The following is a 26,511-nucleotide window of genomic DNA, read 5'->3' as shown; positions in this document are numbered from 1 at the left end:
AATTTACCTGTCAGGTGAGGTGGTAAATGCAAATAATGTGATAAAGCACAGCAACTTGCTGTTTCTGCCTGGCCTCGAACCAGGGACCTTTCGCGTGTAAGGCGAACGTGATAACCACTACACTACAGAAACAGACATGCCTGCTTATTTGCTTCATGTGGCTATGCATTGGACTGGAACCACTGCACTGGAAACAGACACACCTGCTTTCTTTATGTGGCTATGCTTTGGACTGGAATGCAAGGACTAAGGGACAATATTCATGACGCTCAAAGCTGAGCCTTTCTGACAGGATCTCTTCCTTTGGAAGAAAGGAACTGGGATCACTTTCATTCCAAGAGGTGATTTCAAAACCAGCCCTGCAATTACTTTGGAGAAGCACTGTGCATTTCATGTTCCAACGAGAAGTGCTGCTCCAACACAAAAAAGCAGTTAGAAAGAAATCCCGCACTCCTTCATCATGCCGAACTGCCTCGACACCAGTAGAAAGCATGCAATGCATTCCACCATGGCATCTTACAAGAGTGGAAAGCAGAAATACTCCTGTTTAAAAACAGATCGAACCTATGAAGGCACGGGCTCGTCCGGGATTTGAACCCGGGACCTCTCACACCCAAAGCGAGAATCATACCCCTAGACCAACGAGCCTGCTGCTGCAAAAGCCTTTCAAACATCTTCTGAAGTGTCTTTGTGAAAAAGCAGGGCCACTTGGAGACTCTCCTTCTAAGCGTGCCATAGCAATTGATGTTTTGTGCCAAGGGTTTTTTTTTTGCCTCTAGCAAGGCAAGAGGTAGTCAAGAAGCCCTATGCTAGCAAGCTGAACTGTGGCGCTGATGAGAAAAGCAGACCCTTTCTGGTAGTTGTACGCCTCCGCAGGACCTGGGCCCTTGCACCGTAGACTTCCAGACCAGAAGCACTGAAGGGCCTGCCATCTCTTGCGCCTGAGCCAGAGGAGCATGCCTCTTGTATTCAAGCACAATTGCTCGCTCAGTGCTCGATCAGGCGAGATTTATATGAGTGCCTCACAGGCCTGAAACACTCACCTGGGAGACGCGGGGTGGCTGAATTCCCAGAATGGCCTTCGATAGGAAAATCACCTCCTTTCCTCCCGACTCATTTCAGAATTGGGTGAAAATCGCAAGACAGTGTTCAGGGGTGCATGGGTACTGCCTACTCCCAGCTGCCTCTCTGTCTTCTTCATGTTAATTTCAAGTCACAAGGAGGGACCATTGCCATTCTGCTCCGCCCACCTAACCAGGAAACCCAGGTTGAGCTTGTCTGCCTGTTGTTGTTGCAGGGGCAGTGCCTTCTCTGCCCAAAAGTGGCAGGAGAGCCTCACTTCAAACGATGGAATCAACTGCTTAAGTAGAAACCAGCATGGTAGTTACAGTGATAAGGTGCAGCTCTAACAGAAGGCGTGACTGAGATGCCCCTTCCAGAAATACATGGAATGCTGATTGAGGGCCCAGCCGGAGGGTTGGTGGATTTCTTTTCATATGCTACAGCAGCTTGCAAAGATAGTGTTGTGGGGAGCTGGCTGTGCAAGCAGAGGAAGATTTAAGGGCAGAAAATAGACCTATCAGAAGTGCGATATGAACCCACAACTACATGAGCAAACCAGGATGCTTAGCTTAACTGAAGATCAAGCTCTCTTGAGGCTGCCGCCTTAGACCACTCGGCCATCCTGACAGCTGAGTCTGTGTTTAGGTCTGACTCCTCAGTCTGCACTTGTCGATGCTGCCGCTTGCAATGTTCCTATCAAGGTGACAGGTTTAAAGGCCCCACAATATAACATGGCCAAGAAAAAAAAAAGTAAAAAACAGAATAAGAAACCAGGCACATGCACGACTACGCAAAGATGCAGATAACTTTTTACCGGCCTGCAATAGTAATACAAGTTTTACACAGGTCACAAGTTTTTAAAGGCCATCCCTGAGTGAGACTAAGCTTTTAGGGAGCAAACACAAAAGCAGACACTGCCCATTGTTTCTGCCCGGTCTCGAACCGGGGACCTTTCGCGTGTTAGGCGAACGTGATAACCACTACACTACAGAAACAAGCATGAGGGCTTGACTGAAGGAGCAAAATTCCCCTCATATGTTTGCCCGATTGCCTCTATACTTGATCAGCAGTTGCTCGCAAAGCGAGGAGTAAGTGTGAAAATTGCAGCGTTGTCAGCCAGCAAGCGTACACTCAGATGTACTGAAAAGTCACAGCTGCGGGTAGAGACAAATATCTGATGCCTAAATGCCTGAAACCAGAGCCTGTGAAAGCATCACACAGAGCACACTGAAAGCAAGCAGGAAGGAAGCCAAGGCATGGTGATCCTTTTTTTCTCCTGAGGCTAAAAATATTTTGCACAACAATGCTTTGAGTGGAATGAGGAATCTTCAAGCTTTGTGTATTTTGAGTAAAATTTGTGTGTTTTCTGCTAAAAAGGGTGTGTTGGGGATTTGGACCCGGACACCAACGAGCGAGGGCACAGAAGCACCACTGCTCAGACCCTGCTCCTAGGGTTGAGGGCAGAGAGTGGGCGAATACATCGCAAGGCAAGAAAATGCACATGGTTCTCTCTTCTGCAATATGACTAGAGTCATTTCCATGGTCGTCATCGAAAATGACATAAAACGCCTCTATCCTTTAGACCTTTTGGCCCATAATTACAAGAGGATGACTGAGTGAGACGCTCTGCCAAATTTGGCAGCCTCGCACTCAGTCATTTTCAAAATGCAGGGAAGCGCCGTATTTAGTAGAATACAGCGCACCCCTGTGCTTCCCTCTGCGCCAGCTCTAAATTAGCTGCCGAGCACCAACGCAGCCATCCTTGCGCCATGGTACAAGGATGGCTGCGTGGAGGGGGAAATTGTTTTTGTTCAGGAAGGCACACCTTCCTGCACAACAGAAATCTTCAGTGGCGATATGTTCGTGCAGCACACATAGAAAGAGCAAAAATGAGGAGAAATGAAAACATTTCTGCTCGTTTCTCCACTATAACGACACCCATTGTATGGCGCTTGGATTTTGGCGCTGCCACAGATTTACAAAAACTCGTAAAACTGGAGCAGCATCAAAATGCTATGGTGTTGCAGTGGCCCACCCAGAGCAACGCCCATTGCACGCCCCTTCCAGGGAAAGGGCTGCGTGTGAAGGGGCCGTATTTACAAGGTGGTGTTAAGCCACAAAACGTGGTTGAACGGCGTCTTGTAAATACGGCACAGTACATAGTGCCACCGGGGCGTCACTAAAGATGATGTGCCGGTGGCGATAGGGCCTTGTAAGTCTGGCCCTTTCTTTGCTCAAGGTGTATGTTCTTGGTGAAGGTAGGAAAGCCATTTTCGCTCTCATACCTTCCTTCCTTGGCTGGCTTGACCACAGTAGGCCCAGGCTTCAATGGAAAGGTCAAAAAGGGAGCAACTGACTGCCGTAAGGTGTATCGTCTTCTCTTGGTGAGTTGAGACCGATGCCCTTGGAGCGTAGTACCTCACGATGGTGAGGGATAGACACAGCCTCTTTAATTTCAATTTACCTGTCAGGTGAGGTGGTAAATGCAAATAATGTGATAAAGCACAGCAACTTGCTGTTTCTGCCTGGCCTCGAACCAGGGACCTTTCGCGTGTAAGGCGAACGTGATAACCACTACACTACAGAAACAGACATGCCTGCTTCTTTGCTTCATGTGGCTATGCATTGGACTGGAACCACTGCACTGGAAACAGACACACCTGCTTTCTTTATGTGGCTATGCTTTGGACTGGAATGCAAGGACTAAGGGACAATATTCATGACGCTCAAAGCTGAGCCTTTCTGACAGGATCTCTTCCTTTGGAAGAAAGGAACTGGGATCACTTTCATTCCAAGAGGTGATTTCAAAACCAGCCCTGCAATTACTTTGGAGAAGCACTGTGCATTTCATGTTCCAACGAGAAGTGCTGCTCCAACACAAAAAAGCAGTTAGAAAGAAATCCCGCACTCCTTCATCATGCCGAACTGCCTCGACACCAGTAGAAAGCATGCAATGCATTCCACCATGGCATCTTACAAGAGTGGAAAGCAGAAATACTCCTGTTTAAAAACAGATCGAACCTATGAAGGCACGGGCTCGTCCGGGATTTGAACCCGGGACCTCTCACACCCAAAGCGAGAATCATACCCCTAGACCAACGAGCCTGCTGCTGCAAAAGCCTTTCAAACATCTTCTGAAGTGTCTTTGTGAAAAAGCAGGGCCACTTGGAGACTCTCCTTCTAAGCGTGCCATAGCAATTGATGTTTTGTGCCAAGGGTTTTTTTTTTGCCTCTAGCAAGGCAAGAGGTAGTCAAGAAGCCCTATGCTAGCAAGCTGAACTGTGGCGCTGATGAGAAAAGCAGACCCTTTCTGGTAGTTGTACGCCTCCGCAGGACCTGGGCCCTTGCACCGTAGACTTCCAGACCAGAAGCACTGAAGGGCCTGCCATCTCTTGCGCCTGAGCCAGAGGAGCATGCCTCTTGTATTCAAGCACAATTGCTCGCTCAGTGCTCGATCAGGCGAGATTTATATGAGTGCCTCACAGGCCTGAAACACTCACCTGGGAGACGCGGGGTGGCTGAATTCCCAGAATGGCCTTCGATAGGAAAATCACCTCCTTTCCTCCCGACTCATTTCAGAATTGAGTGAAAATCGCAAGACAGTGTTCAGGGGTGCATGGGTACTGCCTACTCCCAGCTGCCTCTCTGTCTTCTTCATGTTAATTTCAAGTCACAAGGAGGGACCATTGCCATTCTGCTCCGCCCACCTAACCAGGAAACCCAGGTTGAGCTTGTCTGCCTGTTGTTGTTGCAGGGGCAGTGCCTTCTCTGCCCAAAAGTGGCAGGAGAGCCTCACTTCAAACGATGGAATCAACTGCTTAAGTAGAAACCAGCATGGTAGTTACAGTGATAAGGTGCAGCTCTAACAGAAGGCGTGACTGAGATGCCCCTTCCAGAAATACATGGAATGCTGATTGAGGGCCCAGCCGGAGGGTTGGTGGATTTCTTTTCATATGCTACAGCAGCTTGCAAAGATAGTGTTGTGGGGAGCTGGCTGTGCAAGCAGAGGAAGATTTAAGGGCAGAAAATAGACCTATCAGAAGTGCGATATGAACCCACAACTACATGAGCAAACCAGGATGCTTAGCTTAACTGAAGATCAAGCTCTCTTGAGGCTGCCGCCTTAGACCACTCGGCCATCCTGACAGCTGAGTCTGTGTTTAGGTCTGACTCCTCAGTCTGCACTTGTCGATGCTGCCGCTTGCAATGTTCCTATCAAGGTGACAGGTTTAAAGGCCCCACAATATAACATGGCCAAGAAAAAAAAAAGTAAAAAACAGAATAAGAAACCAGGCACATGCACGACTACGCAAAGATGCAGATAACTTTTTACCGGCCTGCAATAGTAATACAAGTTTTACACAGGTCACAAGTTTTTAAAGGCCATCCCTGAGTGAGACTAAGCTTTTAGGGAGCAAACACAAAAGCAGACACTGCCCATTGTTTCTGCCCGGTCTCGAACCGGGGACCTTTCGCGTGTTAGGCGAACGTGATAACCACTACACTACAGAAACAAGCATGAGGGCTTGACTGAAGGAGCAAAATTCCCCTCATATGTTTGCCCGATTGCCTCTATACTTGATCAGCAGTTGCTCGCAAAGCGAGGAGTAAGTGTGAAAATTGCAGCGTTGTCAGCCAGCAAGCGTACACTCAGATGTACTGAAAAGTCACAGCTGCGGGTAGAGACAAATATCTGATGCCTAAATGCCTGAAACCAGAGCCTGTGAAAGCATCACACAGAGCACACTGAAAGCAAGCAGGAAGGAAGCCAAGGCATGGTGATCCTTTTTTTCTCCTGAGGCTAAAAATATTTTGCACAACAATGCTTTGAGTGGAATGAGGAATCTTCAAGCTTTGTGTATTTTGAGTAAAATTTGTGTGTTTTCTGCTAAAAAGGGTGTGTTGGGGATTTGGACCCGGACACCAACGAGCGAGGGCACAGAAGCACCACTGCTCAGACCCTGCTCCTAGGGTTGAGGGCAGAGAGTGGGCGAATACATCGCAAGGCAAGAAAATGCACATGGTTCTCTCTTCTGCAATATGACTAGAGTCATTTCCATGGTCGTCATCGAACATGACATAAAACGCCTCTATCCTTTAGACCTTTTGGCCCATAATTACAAGAGGATGACTGAGTGAGACGCTCTGCCAAATTTGGCAGCCTCGCACTCAGTCATTTTCAAAATGCAGGGAAGCGCCGTATTTAGTAGAATACAGCGCACCCCTGTGCTTCCCTCTGCGCCAGCTCTAAATTAGCTGCCGAGCACCAACGCAGCCATCCTTGCGCCATGGTACAAGGATGGCTGCGTGGAGGGGGAAATTGTTTTTGTTCAGGAAGGCACACCTTCCTGCACAACAGAAATCTTCAGTGGCGATATGTTCGTGCAGCACACATAGAAAGAGCAAAAATGAGGAGAAATGAAAACATTTCTGCTCGTTTCTCCACTATAACGACACCCATTGTATGGCGCTTGGATTTTGGCGCTGCCACAGATTTACAAAAACTCGTAAAACTGGAGCAGCATCAAAATGCTATGGTGTTGCAGTGGCCCACCCAGAGCAACGCCCATTGCACGCCCCTTCCAGGGAAAGGGCTGCGTGTGAAGGGGCCGTATTTACAAGGTGGTGTTAAGCCACAAAACGTGGTTGAACGGCGTCTTGTAAATACGGCACAGTACATAGTGCCACCGGGGCGTCACTAAAGATGATGTGCCGGTGGCGATAGGGCCTTGTAAGTCTGGCCCTTTCTTTGCTCAAGGTGTATGTTCTTGGTGAAGGTAGGAAAGCCATTTTCGCTCTCATACCTTCCTTCCTTGGCTGGCTTGACCACAGTAGGCCCAGGCTTCAATGGAAAGGTCAAAAAGGGAGCAACTGACTGCCGTAAGGTGTATCGTCTTCTCTTGGTGAGTTGAGACCGATGCCCTTGGAGCGTAGTACCTCACGATGGTGAGGGATAGACACAGCCTCTTTAATTTCAATTTACCTGTCAGGTGAGGTGGTAAATGCAAATAATGTGATAAAGCACAGCAACTTGCTGTTTCTGCCTGGCCTCGAACCAGGGACCTTTCGCGTGTAAGGCGAACGTGATAACCACTACACTACAGAAACAGACATGCCTGCTTATTTGCTTCATGTGGCTATGCATTGGACTGGAACCACTGCACTGGAAACAGACACACCTGCTTTCTTTATGTGGCTATGCTTTGGACTGGAATGCAAGGACTAAGGGACAATATTCATGACGCTCAAAGCTGAGCCTTTCTGACAGGATCTCTTCCTTTGGAAGAAAGGAACTGGGATCACTTTCATTCCAAGAGGTGATTTCAAAACCAGCCCTGCAATTACTTTGGAGAAGCACTGTGCATTTCATGTTCCAACGAGAAGTGCTGCTCCAACACAAAAAAGCAGTTAGAAAGAAATCCCGCACTCCTTCATCATGCCGAACTGCCTCGACACCAGTAGAAAGCATGCAATGCATTCCACCATGGCATCTTACAAGAGTGGAAAGCAGAAATACTCCTGTTTAAAAACAGATCGAACCTATGAAGGCACGGGCTCGTCCGGGATTTGAACCCGGGACCTCTCACACCCAAAGCGAGAATCATACCCCTAGACCAACGAGCCTGCTGCTGCAAAAGCCTTTCAAACATCTTCTGAAGTGTCTTTGTGAAAAAGCAGGGCCACTTGGAGACTCTCCTTCTAAGCGTGCCATAGCAATTGATGTTTTGTGCCAAGGGTTTTTTTTTTGCCTCTAGCAAGGCAAGAGGTAGTCAAGAAGCCCTATGCTAGCAAGCTGAACTGTGGCGCTGATGAGAAAAGCAGACCCTTTCTGGTAGTTGTACGCCTCCGCAGGACCTGGGCCCTTGCACCGTAGACTTCCAGACCAGAAGCACTGAAGGGCCTGCCATCTCTTGCGCCTGAGCCAGAGGAGCATGCCTCTTGTATTCAAGCACAATTGCTCGCTCAGTGCTCGATCAGGCGAGATTTATATGAGTGCCTCACAGGCCTGAAACACTCACCTGGGAGACGCGGGGTGGCTGAATTCCCAGAATGGCCTTCGATAGGAAAATCACCTCCTTTCCTCCCGACACATTTCAGAATTGGGTGAAAATCGCAAGACAGTGTTCAGGGGTGCATGGGTACTGCCTACTCCCAGCTGCCTCTCTGTCTTCTTCATGTTAATTTCAAGTCACAAGGAGGGACCATTGCCATTCTGCTCCGCCCACCTAACCAGGAAACCCAGGTTGAGCTTGTCTGCCTGTTGTTGTTGCAGGGGCAGTGCCTTCTCTGCCCAAAAGTGGCAGGAGAGCCTCACTTCAAACGATGGAATCAACTGCTTAAGTAGAAACCAGCATGGTAGTTACAGTGATAAGGTGCAGCTCTAACAGAAGGCGTGACTGAGATGCCCCTTCCAGAAATACATGGAATGCTGATTGAGGGCCCAGCCGGAGGGTTGGTGGATTTCTTTTCATATGCTACAGCAGCTTGCAAAGATAGTGTTGTGGGGAGCTGGCTGTGCAAGCAGAGGAAGATTTAAGGGCAGAAAATAGACCTATCAGAAGTGCGATATGAACCCACAACTACATGAGCAAACCAGGATGCTTAGCTTAACTGAAGATCAAGCTCTCTTGAGGCTGCCGCCTTAGACCACTCGGCCATCCTGACAGCTGAGTCTGTGTTTAGGTCTGACTCCTCAGTCTGCACTTGTCGATGCTGCCGCTTGCAATGTTCCTATCAAGGTGACAGGTTTAAAGGCCCCACAATATAACATGGCCAAGAAAAAAAAAAGTAAAAAACAGAATAAGAAACCAGGCACATGCACGACTACGCAAAGATGCAGATAACTTTTTACCGGCCTGCAATAGTAATACAAGTTTTACACAGGTCACAAGTTTTTAAAGGCCATCCCTGAGTGAGACTAAGCTTTTAGGGAGCAAACACAAAAGCAGACACTGCCCATTGTTTGTGCCCGGTCTCGAACCGGGGACCTTTCGCGTGTTAGGCGAACGTGATAACCACTACACTACAGAAACAAGCATGAGGGCTTGACTGAAGGAGCAAAATTCCCCTCATATGTTTGCCCGATTGCCTCTATACTTGATCAGCAGTTGCTCGCAAAGCGAGGAGTAAGTGTGAAAATTGCAGCGTTGTCAGCCAGCAAGCGTACACTCAGATGTACTGAAAAGTCACAGCTGCGGGTAGAGACAAATATCTGATGCCTAAATGCCTGAAACCAGAGCCTGTGAAAGCATCACACAGAGCACACTGAAAGCAAGCAGGAAGGAAGCCAAGGCATGGTGATCCTTTTTTTCTCCTGAGGCTAAAAATATTTTGCACAACAATGCTTTGAGTGGAATGAGGAATCTTCAAGCTTTGTGTATTTTGAGTAAAATTTGTGTGTTTTCTGCTAAAAAGGGTGTGTTGGGGATTTGGACCCGGACACCAACGAGCGAGGGCACAGAAGCACCACTGCTCAGACCCTGCTCCTAGGGTTGAGGGCAGAGAGTGGGCGAATACATCGCAAGGCAAGAAAATGCACATGGTTCTCTCTTCTGCAATATGACTAGAGTCATTTCCATGGTCGTCATCGAACATGACATAAAACGCCTCTATCCTTTAGACCTTTTGGCCCATAATTACAAGAGGATGACTGAGTGAGACGCTCTGCCAAATTTGGCAGCCTCGCACTCAGTCATTTTCAAAATGCAGGGAAGCGCCGTATTTAGTAGAATACAGCGCACCCCTGTGCTTCCCTCTGCGCCAGCTCTAAATTAGCTGCCGAGCACCAACGCAGCCATCCTTGCGCCATGGTACAAGGATGGCTGCGTGGAGGGGGAAATTGTTTTTGTTCAGGAAGGCACACCTTCCTGCACAACAGAAATCTTCAGTGGCGATATGTTCGTGCAGCACACATAGAAAGAGCAAAAATGAGGAGAAATGAAAACATTTCTGCTCGTTTCTCCACTATAACGACACCCATTGTATGGCGCTTGGATTTTGGCGCTGCCACAGATTTACAAAAACTCGTAAAACTGGAGCAGCATCAAAATGCTATGGTGTTGCAGTGGCCCACCCAGAGCAACGCCCATTGCACGCCCCTTCCAGGGAAAGGGCTGCGTGTGAAGGGGCCGTATTTACAAGGTGGTGTTAAGCCACAAAACGTGGTTGAACGGCGTCTTGTAAATACGGCACAGTACATAGTGCCACCGGGGCGTCACTAAAGATGATGTGCCGGTGGCGATAGGGCCTTGTAAGTCTGGCCCTTTCTTTGCTCAAGGTGTATGTTCTTGGTGAAGGTAGGAAAGCCATTTTCGCTCTCATACCTTCCTTCCTTGGCTGGCTTGACCACAGTAGGCCCAGGCTTCAATGGAAAGGTCAAAAAGGGAGCAACTGACTGCCGTAAGGTGTATCGTCTTCTCTTGGTGAGTTGAGACCGATGCCCTTGGAGCGTAGTACCTCACGATGGTGAGGGATAGACACAGCCTCTTTAATTTCAATTTACCTGTCAGGTGAGGTGGTAAATGCAAATAATGTGATAAAGCACAGCAACTTGCTGTTTCTGCCTGGCCTCGAACCAGGGACCTTTCGCGTGTAAGGCGAACGTGATAACCACTACACTACAGAAACAGACATGCCTGCTTATTTGCTTCATGTGGCTATGCATTGGACTGGAACCACTGCACTGGAAACAGACACACCTGCTTTCTTTATGTGGCTATGCTTTGGACTGGAATGCAAGGACTAAGGGACAATATTCATGACGCTCAAAGCTGAGCCTTTCTGACAGGATCTCTTCCTTTGGAAGAAAGGAACTGGGATCACTTTCATTCCAAGAGGTGATTTCAAAACCAGCCCTGCAATTACTTTGGAGAAGCACTGTGCATTTCATGTTCCAACGAGAAGTGCTGCTCCAACACAAAAAAGCAGTTAGAAAGAAATCCCGCACTCCTTCATCATGCCGAACTGCCTCGACACCAGTAGAAAGCATGCAATGCATTCCACCATGGCATCTTACAAGAGTGGAAAGCAGAAATACTCCTGTTTAAAAACAGATCGAACCTATGAAGGCACAGGCTCGTCCGGGATTTGAACCCGGGACCTCTCACACCCAAAGCGAGAATCATACCCCTAGACCAACGAGCCTGCTGCTGCAAAAGCCTTTCAAACATCTTCTGAAGTGTCTTTGTGAAAAAGCAGGGCCACTTGGAGACTCTCCTTCTAAGCGTGCCATAGCAATTGATGTTTTGTGCCAAGGGTTTTTTTTTTGCCTCTAGCAAGGCAAGAGGTAGTCAAGAAGCCCTATGCTAGCAAGCTGAACTGTGGCGCTGATGAGAAAAGCAGACCCTTTCTGGTAGTTGTACGCCTCCGCAGGACCTGGGCCCTTGCACCATAGACTTCCAGACCAGAAGCACTGAAGGGCCTGCCATCTCTTGCGCCTGAGCCAGAGGAGCATGCCTCTTGTATTCAAGCACAATTGCTCGCTCAGTGCTCGATCAGGCGAGATTTATATGAGTGCCTCACAGGCCTGAAACACTCACCTGGGAGACGCGGGGTGGCTGAATTCCCAGAATGGCCTTCGATAGGAAAATCACCTCCTTTCCTCCCGACTCATTTCAGAATTGGGTGAAAATCGCAAGACAGTGTTCAGGGGTGCATGGGTACTGCCTACTCCCAGCTGCCTCTCTGTCTTCTTCATGTTAATTTCAAGTCACAAGGAGGGACCATTGCCATTCTGCTCCGCCCACCTAACCAGGAAACCCAGGTTGAGCTTGTCTGCCTGTTGTTGTTGCAGGGGCAGTGCCTTCTCTGCCCAAAAGTGGCAGGAGAGCCTCACTTCAAACGATGGAATCAACTGCTTAAGTAGAAACCAGCATGGTAGTTACAGTGATAAGGTGCAGCTCTAACAGAAGGCGTGACTGAGATGCCCCTTCCAGAAATACATGGAATGCTGATTGAGGGCCCAGCCGGAGGGTTGGTGGATTTCTTTTCATATGCTACAGCAGCTTGCAAAGATAGTGTTGTGGGGAGCTGGCTGTGCAAGCAGAGGAAGATTTAAGGGCAGAAAATAGACCTATCAGAAGTGCGATATGAACCCACAACTACATGAGCAAACCAGGATGCTTAGCTTAACTGAAGATCAAGCTCTCTTGAGGCTGCCGCCTTAGACCACTCGGCCATCCTGACAGCTGAGTCTGTGTTTAGGTCTGACTCCTCAGTCTGCACTTGTCGATGCTGCCGCTTGCAATGTTCCTATCAAGGTGACAGGTTTAAAGGCCCCACAATATAACATGGCCAAGAAAAAAAAAAGTAAAAAACAGAATAAGAAACCAGGCACATGCACGACTACGCAAAGATGCAGATAACTTTTTACCGGCCTGCAATAGTAATACAAGTTTTACACAGGTCACAAGTTTTTAAAGGCCATCCCTGAGTGAGACTAAGCTTTTAGGGAGCAAACACAAAAGCAGACACTGCCCATTGTTTCTGCCCGGTCTCGAACCGGGGACCTTTCGCGTGTTAGGCGAACGTGATAACCACTACACTACAGAAACAAGCATGAGGGCTTGACTGAAGGAGCAAAATTCCCCTCATATGTTTGCCCGATTGCCTCTATACTTGATCAGCAGTTGCTCGCAAAGCGAGGAGTAAGTGTGAAAATTGCAGCGTTGTCAGCCAGCAAGCGTACACTCAGATGTACTGAAAAGTCACAGCTGCGGGTAGAGACAAATATCTGATGCCTAAATGCCTGAAACCAGAGCCTGTGAAAGCATCACACAGAGCACACTGAAAGCAAGCAGGAAGGAAGCCAAGGCATGGTGATCCTTTTTTTCTCCTGAGGCTAAAAATATTTTGCACAACAATGCTTTGAGTGGAATGAGGAATCTTCAAGCTTTGTGTATTTTGAGTAAAATTTGTGTGTTTTCTGCTAAAAAGGGTGTGTTGGGGATTTGGACCCGGACACCAACGAGCGAGGGCACAGAAGCACCACTGCTCAGACCCTGCTCCTAGGGTTGAGGGCAGAGAGTGGGCGAATACATCGCAAGGCAAGAAAATGCACCTGGTTCTCTCTTCTGCAATATGACTAGAGTCATTTCCATGGTCGTCATCGAACATGACATAAAACGCCTCTATCCTTTAGACCTTTTGGCCCATAATTACAAGAGGATGACTGAGTGAGACGCTCTGCCAAATTTGGCAGCCTCGCACTCAGTCATTTTCAAAATGCAGGGAAGCGCCGTATTTAGTAGAATACAGCGCACCCCTGTGCTTCCCTCTGCGCCAGCTCTAAATTAGCTGCCGAGCACCAACGCAGCCATCCTTGCGCCATGGTACAAGGATGGCTGCGTGGAGGGGGAAATTGTTTTTGTTCAGGAAGGCACACCTTCCTGCACAACAGAAATCTTCAGTGGCGATATGTTCGTGCAGCACACATAGAAAGAGCAAAAATGAGGAGAAATGAAAACATTTCTGCTCGTTTCTCCACTATAACGACACCCATTGTATGGCGCTTGGATTTTGGCGCTGCCACAGATTTACAAAAACTCGTAAAACTGGAGCAGCATCAAAATGCTATGGTGTTGCAGTGGCCCACCCAGAGCAACGCCCATTGCACGCCCCTTCCAGGGAAAGGGCTGCGTGTGAAGGGGCCGTATTTACAAGGTGGTGTTAAGCCACAAAACGTGGTTGAACGGCGTCTTGTAAATACGGCACAGTACATAGTGCCACCGGGGCGTCACTAAAGATGATGTGCCGGTGGCGATAGGGCCTTGTAAGTCTGGCCCTTTCTTTGCTCAAGGTGTATGTTCTTGGTGAAGGTAGGAAAGCCATTTTCGCTCTCATACCTTCCTTCCTTGGCTGGCTTGACCACAGTAGGCCCAGGCTTCAATGGAAAGGTCAAAAAGGGAGCAACTGACTGCCGTAAGGTGTATCGTCTTCTCTTGGTGAGTTGAGACCGATGCCCTTGGAGCGTAGTACCTCACGATGGTGAGGGATAGACACAGCCTCTTTAATTTCAATTTACCTGTCAGGTGAGGTGGTAAATGCAAATAATGTGATAAAGCACAGCAACTTGCTGTTTCTGCCTGGCCTCGAACCAGGGACCTTTCGCGTGTAAGGCGAACGTGATAACCACTACACTACAGAAACAGACATGCCTGCTTATTTGCTTCATGTGGCTATGCATTGGACTGGAACCACTGCACTGGAAACAGACACACCTGCTTTCTTTATGTGGCTATGCTTTGGACTGGAATGCAAGGACTAAGGGACAATATTCATGACGCTCAAAGCTGAGCCTTTCTGACAGGATCTCTTCCTTTGGAAGAAAGGAACTGGGATCACTTTCATTCCAAGAGGTGATTTCAAAACCAGCCCTGCAATTACTTTGGAGAAGCACTGTGCATTTCATGTTCCAACGAGAAGTGCTGCTCCAACACAAAAAAGCAGTTAGAAAGAAATCCCGCACTCCTTCATCATGCCGAACTGCCTCGACACCAGTAGAAAGCATGCAATGCATTCCACCATGGCATCTTACAAGAGTGGAAAGCAGAAATACTCCTGTTTAAAAACAGATCGAACCTATGAAGGCACGGGCTCGTCCGGGATTTGAACCCGGGACCTCTCACACCCAAAGCGAGAATCATACCCCTAGACCAACGAGCCTGCTGCTGCAAAAGCCTTTCAAACATCTTCTGAAGTGTCTTTGTGAAAATCAGGGCCACTTGGAGACTCTCCTTCTAAGCGTGCCATAGCAATTGATGTTTTGTGCCAAGGGTTTTTTTTTTGCCTCTAGCAAGGCAAGAGGTAGTCAAGAAGCCCTATGCTAGCAAGCTGAACTGTGGCGCTGATGAGAAAAGCAGACCCTTTCTGGTAGTTGTACGCCTCCGCAGGACCTGGGCCCTTGCACCGTAGACTTCCAGACCAGAAGCACTGAAGGGCCTGCCATCTCTTGCGCCTGAGCCAGAGGAGCATGCCTCTTGTATTCAAGCACAATTGCTCGCTCAGTGCTCGATCAGGCGAGATTTATATGAGTGCCTCACAGGCCTGAAACACTCACCTGGGAGACGCGGGGTGGCTGAATTCCCAGAATGGCCTTCGATAGGAAAATCACCTCCTTTCCTCCCGACTCATTTCAGAATTGGGTGAAAATCGCAAGACAGTGTTCAGGGGTGCATGGGTACTGCCTACTCCCAGCTGCCTCTCTGTCTTCTTCATGTTAATTTCAAGTCACAAGGAGGGACCATTGCCATTCTGCTCCGCCCACCTAACCAGGAAACCCAGGTTGAGCTTGTCTGCCTGTTGTTGTTGCAGGGGCAGTGCCTTCTCTGCCCAAAAGTGGCAGGAGAGCCTCACTTCAAACGATGGAATCAACTGCTTAAGTAGAAACCAGCATGGTAGTTACAGTGATAAGGTGCAGCTCTAACAGAAGGCGTGACTGAGATGCCCCTTCCAGAAATACATGGAATGCTGATTGAGGGCCCAGCCGGAGGGTTGGTGGATTTCTTTTCATATGCTACAGCAGCTTGCAAAGATAGTGTTGTGGGGAGCTGGCTGTGCAAGCAGAGGAAGATTTAAGGGCAGAAAATAGACCTATCAGAAGTGCGATATGAACCCACAACTACATGAGCAAACCAGGATGCTTAGCTTAACTGAAGATCAAGCTCTCTTGAGGCTGCCGCCTTAGACCACTCGGCCATCCTGACAGCTGAGTCTGTGTTTAGGTCTGACTCCTCAGTCTGCACTTGTCGATGCTGCCGCTTGCAATGTTCCTATCAAGGTGACAGGTTTAAAGGCCCCACAATATAACATGGCCAAGAAAAAAAAAAGTAAAAAACAGAATAAGAAACCAGGCACATGCACGACTACGCAAAGATGCAGATAACTTTTTACCGGCCTGCAATAGTAATACAAGTTTTACACAGGTCACAAGTTTTTAAAGGCCATCCCTGAGTGAGACTAAGCTTTTAGGGAGCAAACACAAAAGCAGACACTGCCCATTGTTTCTGCCCGGTCTCGAACCGGGGACCTTTCGCGTGTTAGGCGAACGTGATAACCACTACACTACAGAAACAAGCATGAGGGCTTGACTGAAGGAGCAAAATTCCCCTCATATGTTTGCCCGATTGCCTCTATACTTGATCAGCAGTTGCTCGCAAAGCGAGGAGTAAGTGTGAAAATTGCAGCGTTGTCAGCCAGCAAGCGTACACTCAGATGTACTGAAAAGTCACAGCTGCGGGTAGAGACAAATATCTGATGCCTAAATGCCTGAAACCAGAGCCTGTGAAAGCATCACACAGAGCACACTGAAAGCAAGCAGGAAGGAAGCCAAGGCATGGTGATCCTTTTTTTCTCCTGAGGCTAAAAATATTTTGCACAACAATGCTTTGAGTGGAATGAGGAATCTTCAAGCTTTGTGTATTTTGAGTAAAATTTGTGTGTTTTCTGCTAAAAAGGGTGTGTTGGGGATTTGGACCCGGACACCAACGAGCGAGGGCACAGAAGCACCACTGCTCAGACCCTGCTCCTAGGGTTGAGGGCAGAGAGTGGGCGAATACATCGCAAGGCAAGAAAATGCACATGGTTCTCTCTTCTGCAATATGACTAGAGTCATTTCCATGGTCGTCATCGAAAATGACATAAAACGCCTCTATCCTTTAGACCTTTTGGCCCATAATTACAAGAGGATGACTGAGTGAGACGCTCTGCCAAATTTGGCAGCCTCGCACTCAGTCATTTTCAAAATGCAGGGAAGCGCCGTATTTAGTAGAATACAGCGCACCCCTGTGCTTCCCTCTGCGCCAGCTCTAAATTAGCTGCCGAGCACCAACGCAGCCATCCTTGCGCCATGGTACAAGGATGGCTGCGTGGAGGGGGAAATTGTTTTTGTTCAGGAAGGCACACCTTCCTGCACAACAGAAATCTTCAGTGGCGATATGTTCGTGCAGCACACATAGAAAGAGCAAAAATGAGGAGAAATGAAAACATTTCTGCTCGTTTCTCCACTATAACGACACCCATTGTATGGCGCTTGGATTTTGGCGCTGCCACAGATTTACAAAAACTCGTAAAACTGGAGCAGCATCAAAATGCTATGGTGTTGCAGTGGCCCACCCAGAGCAACGCCCATTGCACGCCCCTTCCAGGGAAAGGGCTGCGTGTGAAGGGGCCGTATTTACAAGGTGGTGTTAAGCCACAAAACGTGGTTGAACGGCGTCTTGTAAATACGGCACAGTACATAGTGCCACCGGGGCGTCACTAAAGATGATGTGCCGGTGGCGATAGGGCCTTGTAAGTCTGGCCCTTTCTTTGCTCAAGGTGTATGTTCTTGGTGAAGGTAGGAAAGCCATTTTCGCTCTCATACCTTCCTTCCTTGGCTGGCTTGACCACAGTAGGCCCAGGCTTCAATGGAAAGGTCAAAAAGGGAGCAACTGACTGCCGTAAGGTGTATCGTCTTCTCTTGGTGAGTTGAGACCGATGCCCTTGGAGCGTAGTACCTCACGATGGTGAGGGATAGACACAGCCTCTTTAATTTCAATTTACCTGTCAGGTGAGGTGGTAAATGCAAATAATGTGATAAAGCACAGCAACTTGCTGTTTCTGCCTGGCCTCGAACCAGGGACCTTTCGCGTGTAAGGCGAACGTGATAACCACTACACTACAGAAACAGACATGCCTGCTTCTTTGCTTCATGTGGCTATGCATTGGACTGGAACCACTGCACTGGAAACAGACACACCTGCTTTCTTTATGTGGCTATGCTTTGGACTGGAATGCAAGGACTAAGGGACAATATTCATGACGCTCAAAGCTGAGCCTTTCTGACAGGATCTCTTCCTTTGGAAGAAAGGAACTGGGATCACTTTCATTCCAAGAGGTGATTTCAAAACCAGCCCTGCAATTACTTTGGAGAAGCACTGTGCATTTCATGTTCCAACGAGAAGTGCTGCTCCAACACAAAAAAGCAGTTAGAAAGAAATCCCGCACTCCTTCATCATGCCGAACTGCCTCGACACCAGTAGAAAGCATGCAATGCATTCCACCATGGCATCTTACAAGAGTGGAAAGCAGAAATACTCCTGTTTAAAAACAGATCGAACCTATGAAGGCACGGGCTCGTCCGGGATTTGAACCCGGGACCTCTCACACCCAAAGCGAGAATCATACCCCTAGACCAACGAGCCTGCTGCTGCAAAAGCCTTTCAAACATCTTCTGAAGTGTCTTTGTGAAAAAGCAGGGCCACTTGGAGACTCTCCTTCTAAGCGTGCCATAGCAATTGATGTTTTGTGCCAAGGGTTTTTTTTTTGCCTCTAGCAAGGCAAGAGGTAGTCAAGAAGCCCTATGCTAGCAAGCTGAACTGTGGCGCTGATGAGAAAAGCAGACCCTTTCTGGTAGTTGTACGCCTCCGCAGGACCTGGGCCCTTGCACCGTAGACTTCCAGACCAGAAGCACTGAAGGGCCTGCCATCTCTTGCGCCTGAGCCAGAGGAGCATGCCTCTTGTATTCAAGCACAATTGCTCGCTCAGTGCTCGATCAGGCGAGATTTATATGAGTGCCTCACAGGCCTGAAACACTCACCTGGGAGACGCGGGGTGGCTGAATTCCCAGAATGGCCTTCGATAGGAAAATCACCTCCTTTCCTCCCGACTCATTTCAGAATTGAGTGAAAATCGCAAGACAGTGTTCAGGGGTGCATGGGTACTGCCTACTCCCAGCTGCCTCTCTGTCTTCTTCATGTTAATTTCAAGTCACAAGGAGGGACCATTGCCATTCTGCTCCGCCCACCTAACCAGGAAACCCAGGTTGAGCTTGTCTGCCTGTTGTTGTTGCAGGGGCAGTGCCTTCTCTGCCCAAAAGTGGCAGGAGAGCCTCACTTCAAACGATGGAATCAACTGCTTAAGTAGAAACCAGCATGGTAGTTACAGTGATAAGGTGCAGCTCTAACAGAAGGCGTGACTGAGATGCCCCTTCCAGAAATACATGGAATGCTGATTGAGGGCCCAGCCGGAGGGTTGGTGGATTTCTTTTCATATGCTACAGCAGCTTGCAAAGATAGTGTTGTGGGGAGCTGGCTGTGCAAGCAGAGGAAGATTTAAGGGCAGAAAATAGACCTATCAGAAGTGCGATATGAACCCACAACTACATGAGCAAACCAGGATGCTTAGCTTAACTGAAGATCAAGCTCTCTTGAGGCTGCCGCCTTAGACCACTCGGCCATCCTGACAGCTGAGTCTGTGTTTAGGTCTGACTCCTCAGTCTGCACTTGTCGATGCTGCCGCTTGCAATGTTCCTATCAAGGTGACAGGTTTAAAGGCCCCACAATATAACATGGCCAAGAAAAAAAAAAGTAAAAAACAGAATAAGAAACCAGGCACATGCACGACTACGCAAAGATGCAGATAACTTTTTACCGGCCTGCAATAGTAATACAAGTTTTACACAGGTCACAAGTTTTTAAAGGCCATCCCTGAGTGAGACTAAGCTTTTAGGGAGCAAACACAAAAGCAGACACTGCCCATTGTTTCTGCCCGGTCTCGAACCGGGGACCTTTCGCGTGTTAGGCGAACGTGATAACCACTACACTACAGAAACAAGCATGAGGGCTTGACTGAAGGAGCAAAATTCCCCTCATATGTTTGCCCGATTGCCTCTATACTTGATCAGCAGTTGCTCGCAAAGCGAGGAGTAAGTGTGAAAATTGCAGCGTTGTCAGCCAGCAAGCGTACACTCAGATGTACTGAAAAGTCACAGCTGCGGGTAGAGACAAATATCTGATGCCTAAATGCCTGAAACCAGAGCCTGTGAAAGCATCACACAGAGCACACTGAAAGCAAGCAGGAAGGAAGCCAAGGCATGGTGATCCTTTTTTTCTCCTGAGGCTAAAAATATTTTGCACAACAATGCTTTGAGTGGAATGAGGAATCTTCAAGCTTTGTGTATTTTGAGTAAAATTTGTGTGTTTTCTGCTAAAAAGGGTGTGTTGGGGATTTGGACCCGGACACCAACGAGCGAGGGCACAGAAGCACCACTGCTCAGACCCTGCTCCTAGGGTTGAGGGCAGAGAGTGGGCGAATACATCGCAAGGCAAGAAAATGCACATGGTTCTCTCTTCTGCAATATGACTAGAGTCATTTCCATGGTCGTCATCGAACATGACATAAAACGCCTCTATCCTTTAGACCTTTTGGCCCATAATTACAAGAGGATGACTGAGTGAGACGCTCTGCCAAATTTGGCAGCCTCGCACTCAGTCATTTTCAAAATGCAGGGAAGCGCCGTATTTAGTAGAATACAGCGCACCCCTGTGCTTCCCTCTGCGCCAGCTCTAAATTAGCTGCCGAGCACCAACGCAGCCATCCTTGCGCCATGGTACAAGGATGGCTGCGTGGAGGGGGAAATTGTTTTTGTTCAGGAAGGCACACCTTCCTGCACAACAGAAATCTTCAGTGGCGATATGTTCGTGCAGCACACATAGAAAGAGCAAAAATGAGGAGAAATGAAAACATTTCTGCTCGTTTCTCCACTATAACGACACCCATTGTATGGCGCTTGGATTTTGGCGCTGCCACAGATTTACAAAAACTCGTAAAACTGGAGCAGCATCAAAATGCTATGGTGTTGCAGTGGCCCACCCAGAGCAACGCCCATTGCACGCCCCTTCCAGGGAAAGGGCTGCGTGTGAAGGGGCCGTATTTACAAGGTGGTGTTAAGCCACAAAACGTGGTTGAACGGCGTCTTGTAAATACGGCACAGTACATAGTGCCACCGGGGCGTCACTAAAGATGATGTGCCGGTGGCGATAGGGCCTTGTAAGTCTGGCCCTTTCTTTGCTCAAGGTGTATGTTCTTGGTGAAGGTAGGAAAGCCATTTTCGCTCTCATACCTTCCTTCCTTGGCTGGCTTGACCACAGTAGGCCCAGGCTTCAATGGAAAGGTCAAAAAGGGAGCAACTGACTGCCGTAAGGTGTATCGTCTTCTCTTGGTGAGTTGAGACCGATGCCCTTGGAGCGTAGTACCTCACGATGGTGAGGGATAGACACAGCCTCTTTAATTTCAATTTACCTGTCAGGTGAGGTGGTAAATGCAAATAATGTGATAAAGCACAGCAACTTGCTGTTTCTGCCTGGCCTCGAACCAGGGACCTTTCGCGTGTAAGGCGAACGTGATAACCACTACACTACAGAAACAGACATGCCTGCTTATTTGCTTCATGTGGCTATGCATTGGACTGGAACCACTGCACTGGAAACAGACACACCTGCTTTCTTTATGTGGCTATGCTTTGGACTGGAATGCAAGGACTAAGGGACAATATTCATGACGCTCAAAGCTGAGCCTTTCTGACAGGATCTCTTCCTTTGGAAGAAAGGAACTGGGATCACTTTCATTCCAAGAGGTGATTTCAAAACCAGCCCTGCAATTACTTTGGAGAAGCACTGTGCATTTCATGTTCCAACGAGAAGTGCTGCTCCAACACAAAAAAGCAGTTAGAAAGAAATCCCGCACTCCTTCATCATGCCGAACTGCCTCGACACCAGTAGAAAGCATGCAATGCATTCCACCATGGCATCTTACAAGAGTGGAAAGCAGAAATACTCCTGTTTAAAAACAGATCGAACCTATGAAGGCACGGGCTCGTCCGGGATTTGAACCCGGGACCTCTCACACCCAAAGCGAGAATCATACCCCTAGACCAACGAGCCTGCTGCTGCAAAAGCCTTTCAAACATCTTCTGAAGTGTCTTTGTGAAAAAGCAGGGCCACTTGGAGACTCTCCTTCTAAGCGTGCCATAGCAATTGATGTTTTGTGCCAAGGGTTTTTTTTTTGCCTCTAGCAAGGCAAGAGGTAGTCAAGAAGCCCTATGCTAGCAAGCTGAACTGTGGCGCTGATGAGAAAAGCAGACCCTTTCTGGTAGTTGTACGCCTCCGCAGGACCTGGGCCCTTGCACCGTAGACTTCCAGACCAGAAGCACTGAAGGGCCTGCCATCTCTTGCGCCTGAGCCAGAGGAGCATGCCTCTTGTATTCAAGCACAATTGCTCGCTCAGTGCTCGATCAGGCGAGATTTATATGAGTGCCTCACAGGCCTGAAACACTCACCTGGGAGACGCGGGGTGGCTGAATTCCCAGAATGGCCTTCGATAGGAAAATCACCTCCTTTCCTCCCGACACATTTCAGAATTGGGTGAAAATCGCAAGACAGTGTTCAGGGGTGCATGGGTACTGCCTACTCCCAGCTGCCTCTCTGTCTTCTTCATGTTAATTTCAAGTCACAAGGAGGGACCATTGCCATTCTGCTCCGCCCACCTAACCAGGAAACCCAGGTTGAGCTTGTCTGCCTGTTGTTGTTGCAGGGGCAGTGCCTTCTCTGCCCAAAAGTGGCAGGAGAGCCTCACTTCAAACGATGGAATCAACTGCTTAAGTAGAAACCAGCATGGTAGTTACAGTGATAAGGTGCAGCTCTAACAGAAGGCGTGACTGAGATGCCCCTTCCAGAAATACATGGAATGCTGATTGAGGGCCCAGCCGGAGGGTTGGTGGATTTCTTTTCATATGCTACAGCAGCTTGCAAAGATAGTGTTGTGGGGAGCTGGCTGTGCAAGCAGAGGAAGATTTAAGGGCAGAAAATAGACCTATCAGAAGTGCGATATGAACCCACAACTACATGAGCAAACCAGGATGCTTAGCTTAACTGAAGATCAAGCTCTCTTGAGGCTGCCGCCTTAGACCACTCGGCCATCCTGACAGCTGAGTCTGTGTTTAGGTCTGACTCCTCAGTCTGCACTTGTCGATGCTGCCGCTTGCAATGTTCCTATCAAGGTGACAGGTTTAAAGGCCCCACAATATAACATGGCCAAGAAAAAAAAAAGTAAAAAACAGAATAAGAAACCAGGCACATGCACGACTACGCAAAGATGCAGATAACTTTTTACCGGCCTGCAATAGTAATACAAGTTTTACACAGGTCACAAGTTTTTAAAGGCCATCCCTGAGTGAGACTAAGCTTTTAGGGAGCAAACACAAAAGCAGACACTGCCCATTGTTTGTGCCCGGTCTCGAACCGGGGACCTTTCGCGTGTTAGGCGAACGTGATAACCACTACACTACAGAAACAAGCATGAGGGCTTGACTGAAGGAGCAAAATTCCCCTCATATGTTTGCCCGATTGCCTCTATACTTGATCAGCAGTTGCTCGCAAAGCGAGGAGTAAGTGTGAAAATTGCAGCGTTGTCAGCCAGCAAGCGTACACTCAGATGTACTGAAAAGTCACAGCTGCGGGTAGAGACAAATATCTGATGCCTAAATGCCTGAAACCAGAGCCTGTGAAAGCATCACACAGAGCACACTGAAAGCAAGCAGGAAGGAAGCCAAGGCATGGTGATCCTTTTTTTCTCCTGAGGCTAAAAATATTTTGCACAACAATGCTTTGAGTGGAATGAGGAATCTTCAAGCTTTGTGTATTTTGAGTAAAATTTGTGTGTTTTCTGCTAAAAAGGGTGTGTTGGGGATTTGGACCCGGACACCAACGAGCGAGGGCACAGAAGCACCACTGCTCAGACCCTGCTCCTAGGGTTGAGGGCAGAGAGTGGGCGAATACATCGCAAGGCAAGAAAATGCACATGGTTCTCTCTTCTGCAATATGACTAGAGTCATTTCCATGGTCGTCATCGAACATGACATAAAACGCCTCTATCCTTTAGACCTTTTGGCCCATAATTACAAGAGGATGACTGAGTGAGACGCTCTGCCAAATTTGGCAGCCTCGCACTCAGTCATTTTCAAAATGCAGGGAAGCGCCGTATTTAGTAGAATACAGCGCACCCCTGTGCTTCCCTCTGCGCCAGCTCTAAATTAGCTGCCGAGCACCAACGCAGCCATCCTTGCGCCATGGTACAAGGATGGCTGCGTGGAGGGGGAAATTGTTTTTGTTCAGGAAGGCACACCTTCCTGCACAACAGAAATCTTCAGTGGCGATATGTTCGTGCAGCACACATAGAAAGAGCAAAAATGAGGAGAAATGAAAACATTTCTGCTCGTTTCTCCACTATAACGACACCCATTGTATGGCGCTTGGATTTTGGCGCTGCCACAGATTTACAAAAACTCGTAAAACTGGAGCAGCATCAAAATGCTATGGTGTTGCAGTGGCCCACCCAGAGCAACGCCCATTGCACGCCCCTTCCAGGGAAAGGGCTGCGTGTGAAGGGGCCGTATTTACAAGGTGGTGTTAAGCCACAAAACGTGGTTGAACGGCGTCTTGTAAATACGGCACAGTACATAGTGCCACCGGGGCGTCACTAAAGATGATGTGCCGGTGGCGATAGGGCCTTGTAAGTCTGGCCCTTTCTTTGCTCAAGGTGTATGTTCTTGGTGAAGGTAGGAAAGCCATTTTCGCTCTCATACCTTCCTTCCTTGGCTGGCTTGACCACAGTAGGCCCAGGCTTCAATGGAAAGGTCAAAAAGGGAGCAACTGACTGCCGTAAGGTGTATCGTCTTCTCTTGGTGAGTTGAGACCGATGCCCTTGGAGCGTAGTACCTCACGATGGTGAGGGATAGACACAGCCTCTTTAATTTCAATTTACCTGTCAGGTGAGGTGGTAAATGCAAATAATGTGATAAAGCACAGCAACTTGCTGTTTCTGCCTGGCCTCGAACCAGGGACCTTTCGCGTGTAAGGCGAACGTGATAACCACTACACTACAGAAACAGACATGCCTGCTTATTTGCTTCATGTGGCTATGCATTGGACTGGAACCACTGCACTGGAAACAGACACACCTGCTTTCTTTATGTGGCTATGCTTTGGACTGGAATGCAAGGACTAAGGGACAATATTCATGACGCTCAAAGCTGAGCCTTTCTGACAGGATCTCTTCCTTTGGAAGAAAGGAACTGGGATCACTTTCATTCCAAGAGGTGATTTCAAAACCAGCCCTGCAATTACTTTGGAGAAGCACTGTGCATTTCATGTTCCAACGAGAAGTGCTGCTCCAACACAAAAAAGCAGTTAGAAAGAAATCCCGCACTCCTTCATCATGCCGAACTGCCTCGACACCAGTAGAAAGCATGCAATGCATTCCACCATGGCATCTTACAAGAGTGGAAAGCAGAAATACTCCTGTTTAAAAACAGATCGAACCTATGAAGGCACAGGCTCGTCCGGGATTTGAACCCGGGACCTCTCACACCCAAAGCGAGAATCATACCCCTAGACCAACGAGCCTGCTGCTGCAAAAGCCTTTCAAACATCTTCTGAAGTGTCTTTGTGAAAAAGCAGGGCCACTTGGAGACTCTCCTTCTAAGCGTGCCATAGCAATTGATGTATTGTGCCAAGGGTTTTTTTTTTGCCTCTAGCAAGGCAAGAGGTAGTCAAGAAGCCCTATGCTAGCAAGCTGAACTGTGGCGCTGATGAGAAAAGCAGACCCTTTCTGGTAGTTGTACGCCTCCGCAGGACCTGGGCCCTTGCACCATAGACTTCCAGACCAGAAGCACTGAAGGGCCTGCCATCTCTTGCGCCTGAGCCAGAGGAGCATGCCTCTTGTATTCAAGCACAATTGCTCGCTCAGTGCTCGATCAGGCGAGATTTATATGAGTGCCTCACAGGCCTGAAACACTCACCTGGGAGACGCGGGGTGGCTGAATTCCCAGAATGGCCTTCGATAGGAAAATCACCTCCTTTCCTCCCGACTCATTTCAGAATTGGGTGAAAATCGCAAGACAGTGTTCAGGGGTGTATGGGTACTGCCTACTCCCAGCTGCCTCTCTGTCTTCTTCATGTTAATTTCAAGTCACAAGGAGGGACCATTGCCATTCTGCTCCGCCCACCTAACCAGGAAACCCAGGTTGAGCTTGTCTGCCTGTTGTTGTTGCAGGGGCAGTGCCTTCTCTGCCCAAAAGTGGCAGGAGAGCCTCACTTCAAACGATGGAATCAACTGCTTAAGTAGAAACCAGCATGGTAGTTACAGTGATAAGGTGCAGCTCTAACAGAAGGCGTGACTGAGATGCCCCTTCCAGAAATACATGGAATGCTGATTGAGGGCCCAGCCGGAGGGTTGGTGGATTTCTTTTCATATGCTACAGCAGCTTGCAAAGATAGTGTTGTGGGGAGCTGGCTGTGCAAGCAGAGGAAGATTTAAGGGCAGAAAATAGACCTATCAGAAGTGCGATATGAACCCACAACTACATGAGCAAACCAGGATGCTTAGCTTAACTGAAGATCAAGCTCTCTTGAGGCTGCCGCCTTAGACCACTCGGCCATCCTGACAGCTGAGTCTGTGTTTAGGTCTGACTCCTCAGTCTGCACTTGTCGATGCTGCCGCTTGCAATGTTCCTATCAAGGTGACAGGTTTAAAGGCCCCACAATATAACATGGCCAAGAAAAAAAAAAGTAAAAAACAGAATAAGAAACCAGGCACATGCACGACTACGCAAAGATGCAGATAACTTTTTACCGG

The 26,511-nt window shown here is 48.4% G+C and overlaps 23 non-coding genes across 23 annotated transcripts; all 23 read right to left on the bottom strand.

Annotated features, from left to right (window-relative positions):
• Positions 1-59: 59 nt before the first annotated feature.
• Positions 60-132, bottom strand: TRNAV-UAC (transfer RNA valine (anticodon UAC)). Its single transcript has one exon. It is a non-coding gene; the product is annotated as a tRNA-Val (tRNA).
• Positions 133-576: 444 nt separating this feature from the next.
• TRNAP-UGG (transfer RNA proline (anticodon UGG)) lies at positions 577-648 on the bottom strand. Its single transcript has one exon. It is a non-coding gene; the product is annotated as a tRNA-Pro (tRNA).
• A 1,336-nt stretch (positions 649-1,984) lies between these two features.
• TRNAV-AAC (transfer RNA valine (anticodon AAC)) lies at positions 1,985-2,057 on the bottom strand. Its single transcript has one exon. It is a non-coding gene; the product is annotated as a tRNA-Val (tRNA).
• Positions 2,058-3,578: 1,521 nt separating this feature from the next.
• On the bottom strand, positions 3,579-3,651 carry TRNAV-UAC (transfer RNA valine (anticodon UAC)). Its single transcript has one exon. It is a non-coding gene; the product is annotated as a tRNA-Val (tRNA).
• Positions 3,652-4,095: 444 nt separating this feature from the next.
• Positions 4,096-4,167, bottom strand: TRNAP-UGG (transfer RNA proline (anticodon UGG)). The gene has a single exon. It is a non-coding gene; the product is annotated as a tRNA-Pro (tRNA).
• Positions 4,168-5,503: 1,336 nt separating this feature from the next.
• TRNAV-AAC (transfer RNA valine (anticodon AAC)) lies at positions 5,504-5,576 on the bottom strand. The gene has a single exon. It is a non-coding gene; the product is annotated as a tRNA-Val (tRNA).
• A 1,521-nt stretch (positions 5,577-7,097) lies between these two features.
• TRNAV-UAC (transfer RNA valine (anticodon UAC)) lies at positions 7,098-7,170 on the bottom strand. The gene has a single exon. It is a non-coding gene; the product is annotated as a tRNA-Val (tRNA).
• Positions 7,171-7,614: 444 nt separating this feature from the next.
• Positions 7,615-7,686, bottom strand: TRNAP-UGG (transfer RNA proline (anticodon UGG)). Its single transcript has one exon. It is a non-coding gene; the product is annotated as a tRNA-Pro (tRNA).
• Positions 7,687-9,022: 1,336 nt separating this feature from the next.
• Positions 9,023-9,095, bottom strand: TRNAV-AAC (transfer RNA valine (anticodon AAC)). The gene has a single exon. It is a non-coding gene; the product is annotated as a tRNA-Val (tRNA).
• A 1,521-nt stretch (positions 9,096-10,616) lies between these two features.
• Positions 10,617-10,689, bottom strand: TRNAV-UAC (transfer RNA valine (anticodon UAC)). Its single transcript has one exon. It is a non-coding gene; the product is annotated as a tRNA-Val (tRNA).
• Positions 10,690-11,133: 444 nt separating this feature from the next.
• Positions 11,134-11,205, bottom strand: TRNAP-UGG (transfer RNA proline (anticodon UGG)). Its single transcript has one exon. It is a non-coding gene; the product is annotated as a tRNA-Pro (tRNA).
• A 1,336-nt stretch (positions 11,206-12,541) lies between these two features.
• TRNAV-AAC (transfer RNA valine (anticodon AAC)) lies at positions 12,542-12,614 on the bottom strand. The gene has a single exon. It is a non-coding gene; the product is annotated as a tRNA-Val (tRNA).
• A 1,521-nt stretch (positions 12,615-14,135) lies between these two features.
• Positions 14,136-14,208, bottom strand: TRNAV-UAC (transfer RNA valine (anticodon UAC)). Its single transcript has one exon. It is a non-coding gene; the product is annotated as a tRNA-Val (tRNA).
• A 444-nt stretch (positions 14,209-14,652) lies between these two features.
• TRNAP-UGG (transfer RNA proline (anticodon UGG)) lies at positions 14,653-14,724 on the bottom strand. Its single transcript has one exon. It is a non-coding gene; the product is annotated as a tRNA-Pro (tRNA).
• Positions 14,725-16,059: 1,335 nt separating this feature from the next.
• TRNAV-AAC (transfer RNA valine (anticodon AAC)) lies at positions 16,060-16,132 on the bottom strand. Its single transcript has one exon. It is a non-coding gene; the product is annotated as a tRNA-Val (tRNA).
• A 1,521-nt stretch (positions 16,133-17,653) lies between these two features.
• On the bottom strand, positions 17,654-17,726 carry TRNAV-UAC (transfer RNA valine (anticodon UAC)). Its single transcript has one exon. It is a non-coding gene; the product is annotated as a tRNA-Val (tRNA).
• Positions 17,727-18,170: 444 nt separating this feature from the next.
• Positions 18,171-18,242, bottom strand: TRNAP-UGG (transfer RNA proline (anticodon UGG)). Its single transcript has one exon. It is a non-coding gene; the product is annotated as a tRNA-Pro (tRNA).
• A 1,336-nt stretch (positions 18,243-19,578) lies between these two features.
• On the bottom strand, positions 19,579-19,651 carry TRNAV-AAC (transfer RNA valine (anticodon AAC)). Its single transcript has one exon. It is a non-coding gene; the product is annotated as a tRNA-Val (tRNA).
• Positions 19,652-21,172: 1,521 nt separating this feature from the next.
• On the bottom strand, positions 21,173-21,245 carry TRNAV-UAC (transfer RNA valine (anticodon UAC)). Its single transcript has one exon. It is a non-coding gene; the product is annotated as a tRNA-Val (tRNA).
• A 444-nt stretch (positions 21,246-21,689) lies between these two features.
• Positions 21,690-21,761, bottom strand: TRNAP-UGG (transfer RNA proline (anticodon UGG)). Its single transcript has one exon. It is a non-coding gene; the product is annotated as a tRNA-Pro (tRNA).
• Positions 21,762-23,097: 1,336 nt separating this feature from the next.
• TRNAV-AAC (transfer RNA valine (anticodon AAC)) lies at positions 23,098-23,170 on the bottom strand. The gene has a single exon. It is a non-coding gene; the product is annotated as a tRNA-Val (tRNA).
• A 1,521-nt stretch (positions 23,171-24,691) lies between these two features.
• Positions 24,692-24,764, bottom strand: TRNAV-UAC (transfer RNA valine (anticodon UAC)). Its single transcript has one exon. It is a non-coding gene; the product is annotated as a tRNA-Val (tRNA).
• Positions 24,765-25,208: 444 nt separating this feature from the next.
• On the bottom strand, positions 25,209-25,280 carry TRNAP-UGG (transfer RNA proline (anticodon UGG)). Its single transcript has one exon. It is a non-coding gene; the product is annotated as a tRNA-Pro (tRNA).
• Between the last annotated feature and the right edge of the window lie 1,231 nt (positions 25,281-26,511).

The sequence above is a fragment of the Pleurodeles waltl genome, chromosome 10 (genome assembly GCF_031143425.1).
Source record: "Pleurodeles waltl isolate 20211129_DDA chromosome 10, aPleWal1.hap1.20221129, whole genome shotgun sequence".
NCBI classification, from domain to species: Eukaryota; Metazoa; Chordata; class Amphibia; order Caudata; family Salamandridae; genus Pleurodeles; species Pleurodeles waltl.
The sequence above is the reverse complement of the archived record's forward strand: the minus strand, read 5'-3'. Positions and strand labels throughout refer to the sequence as shown.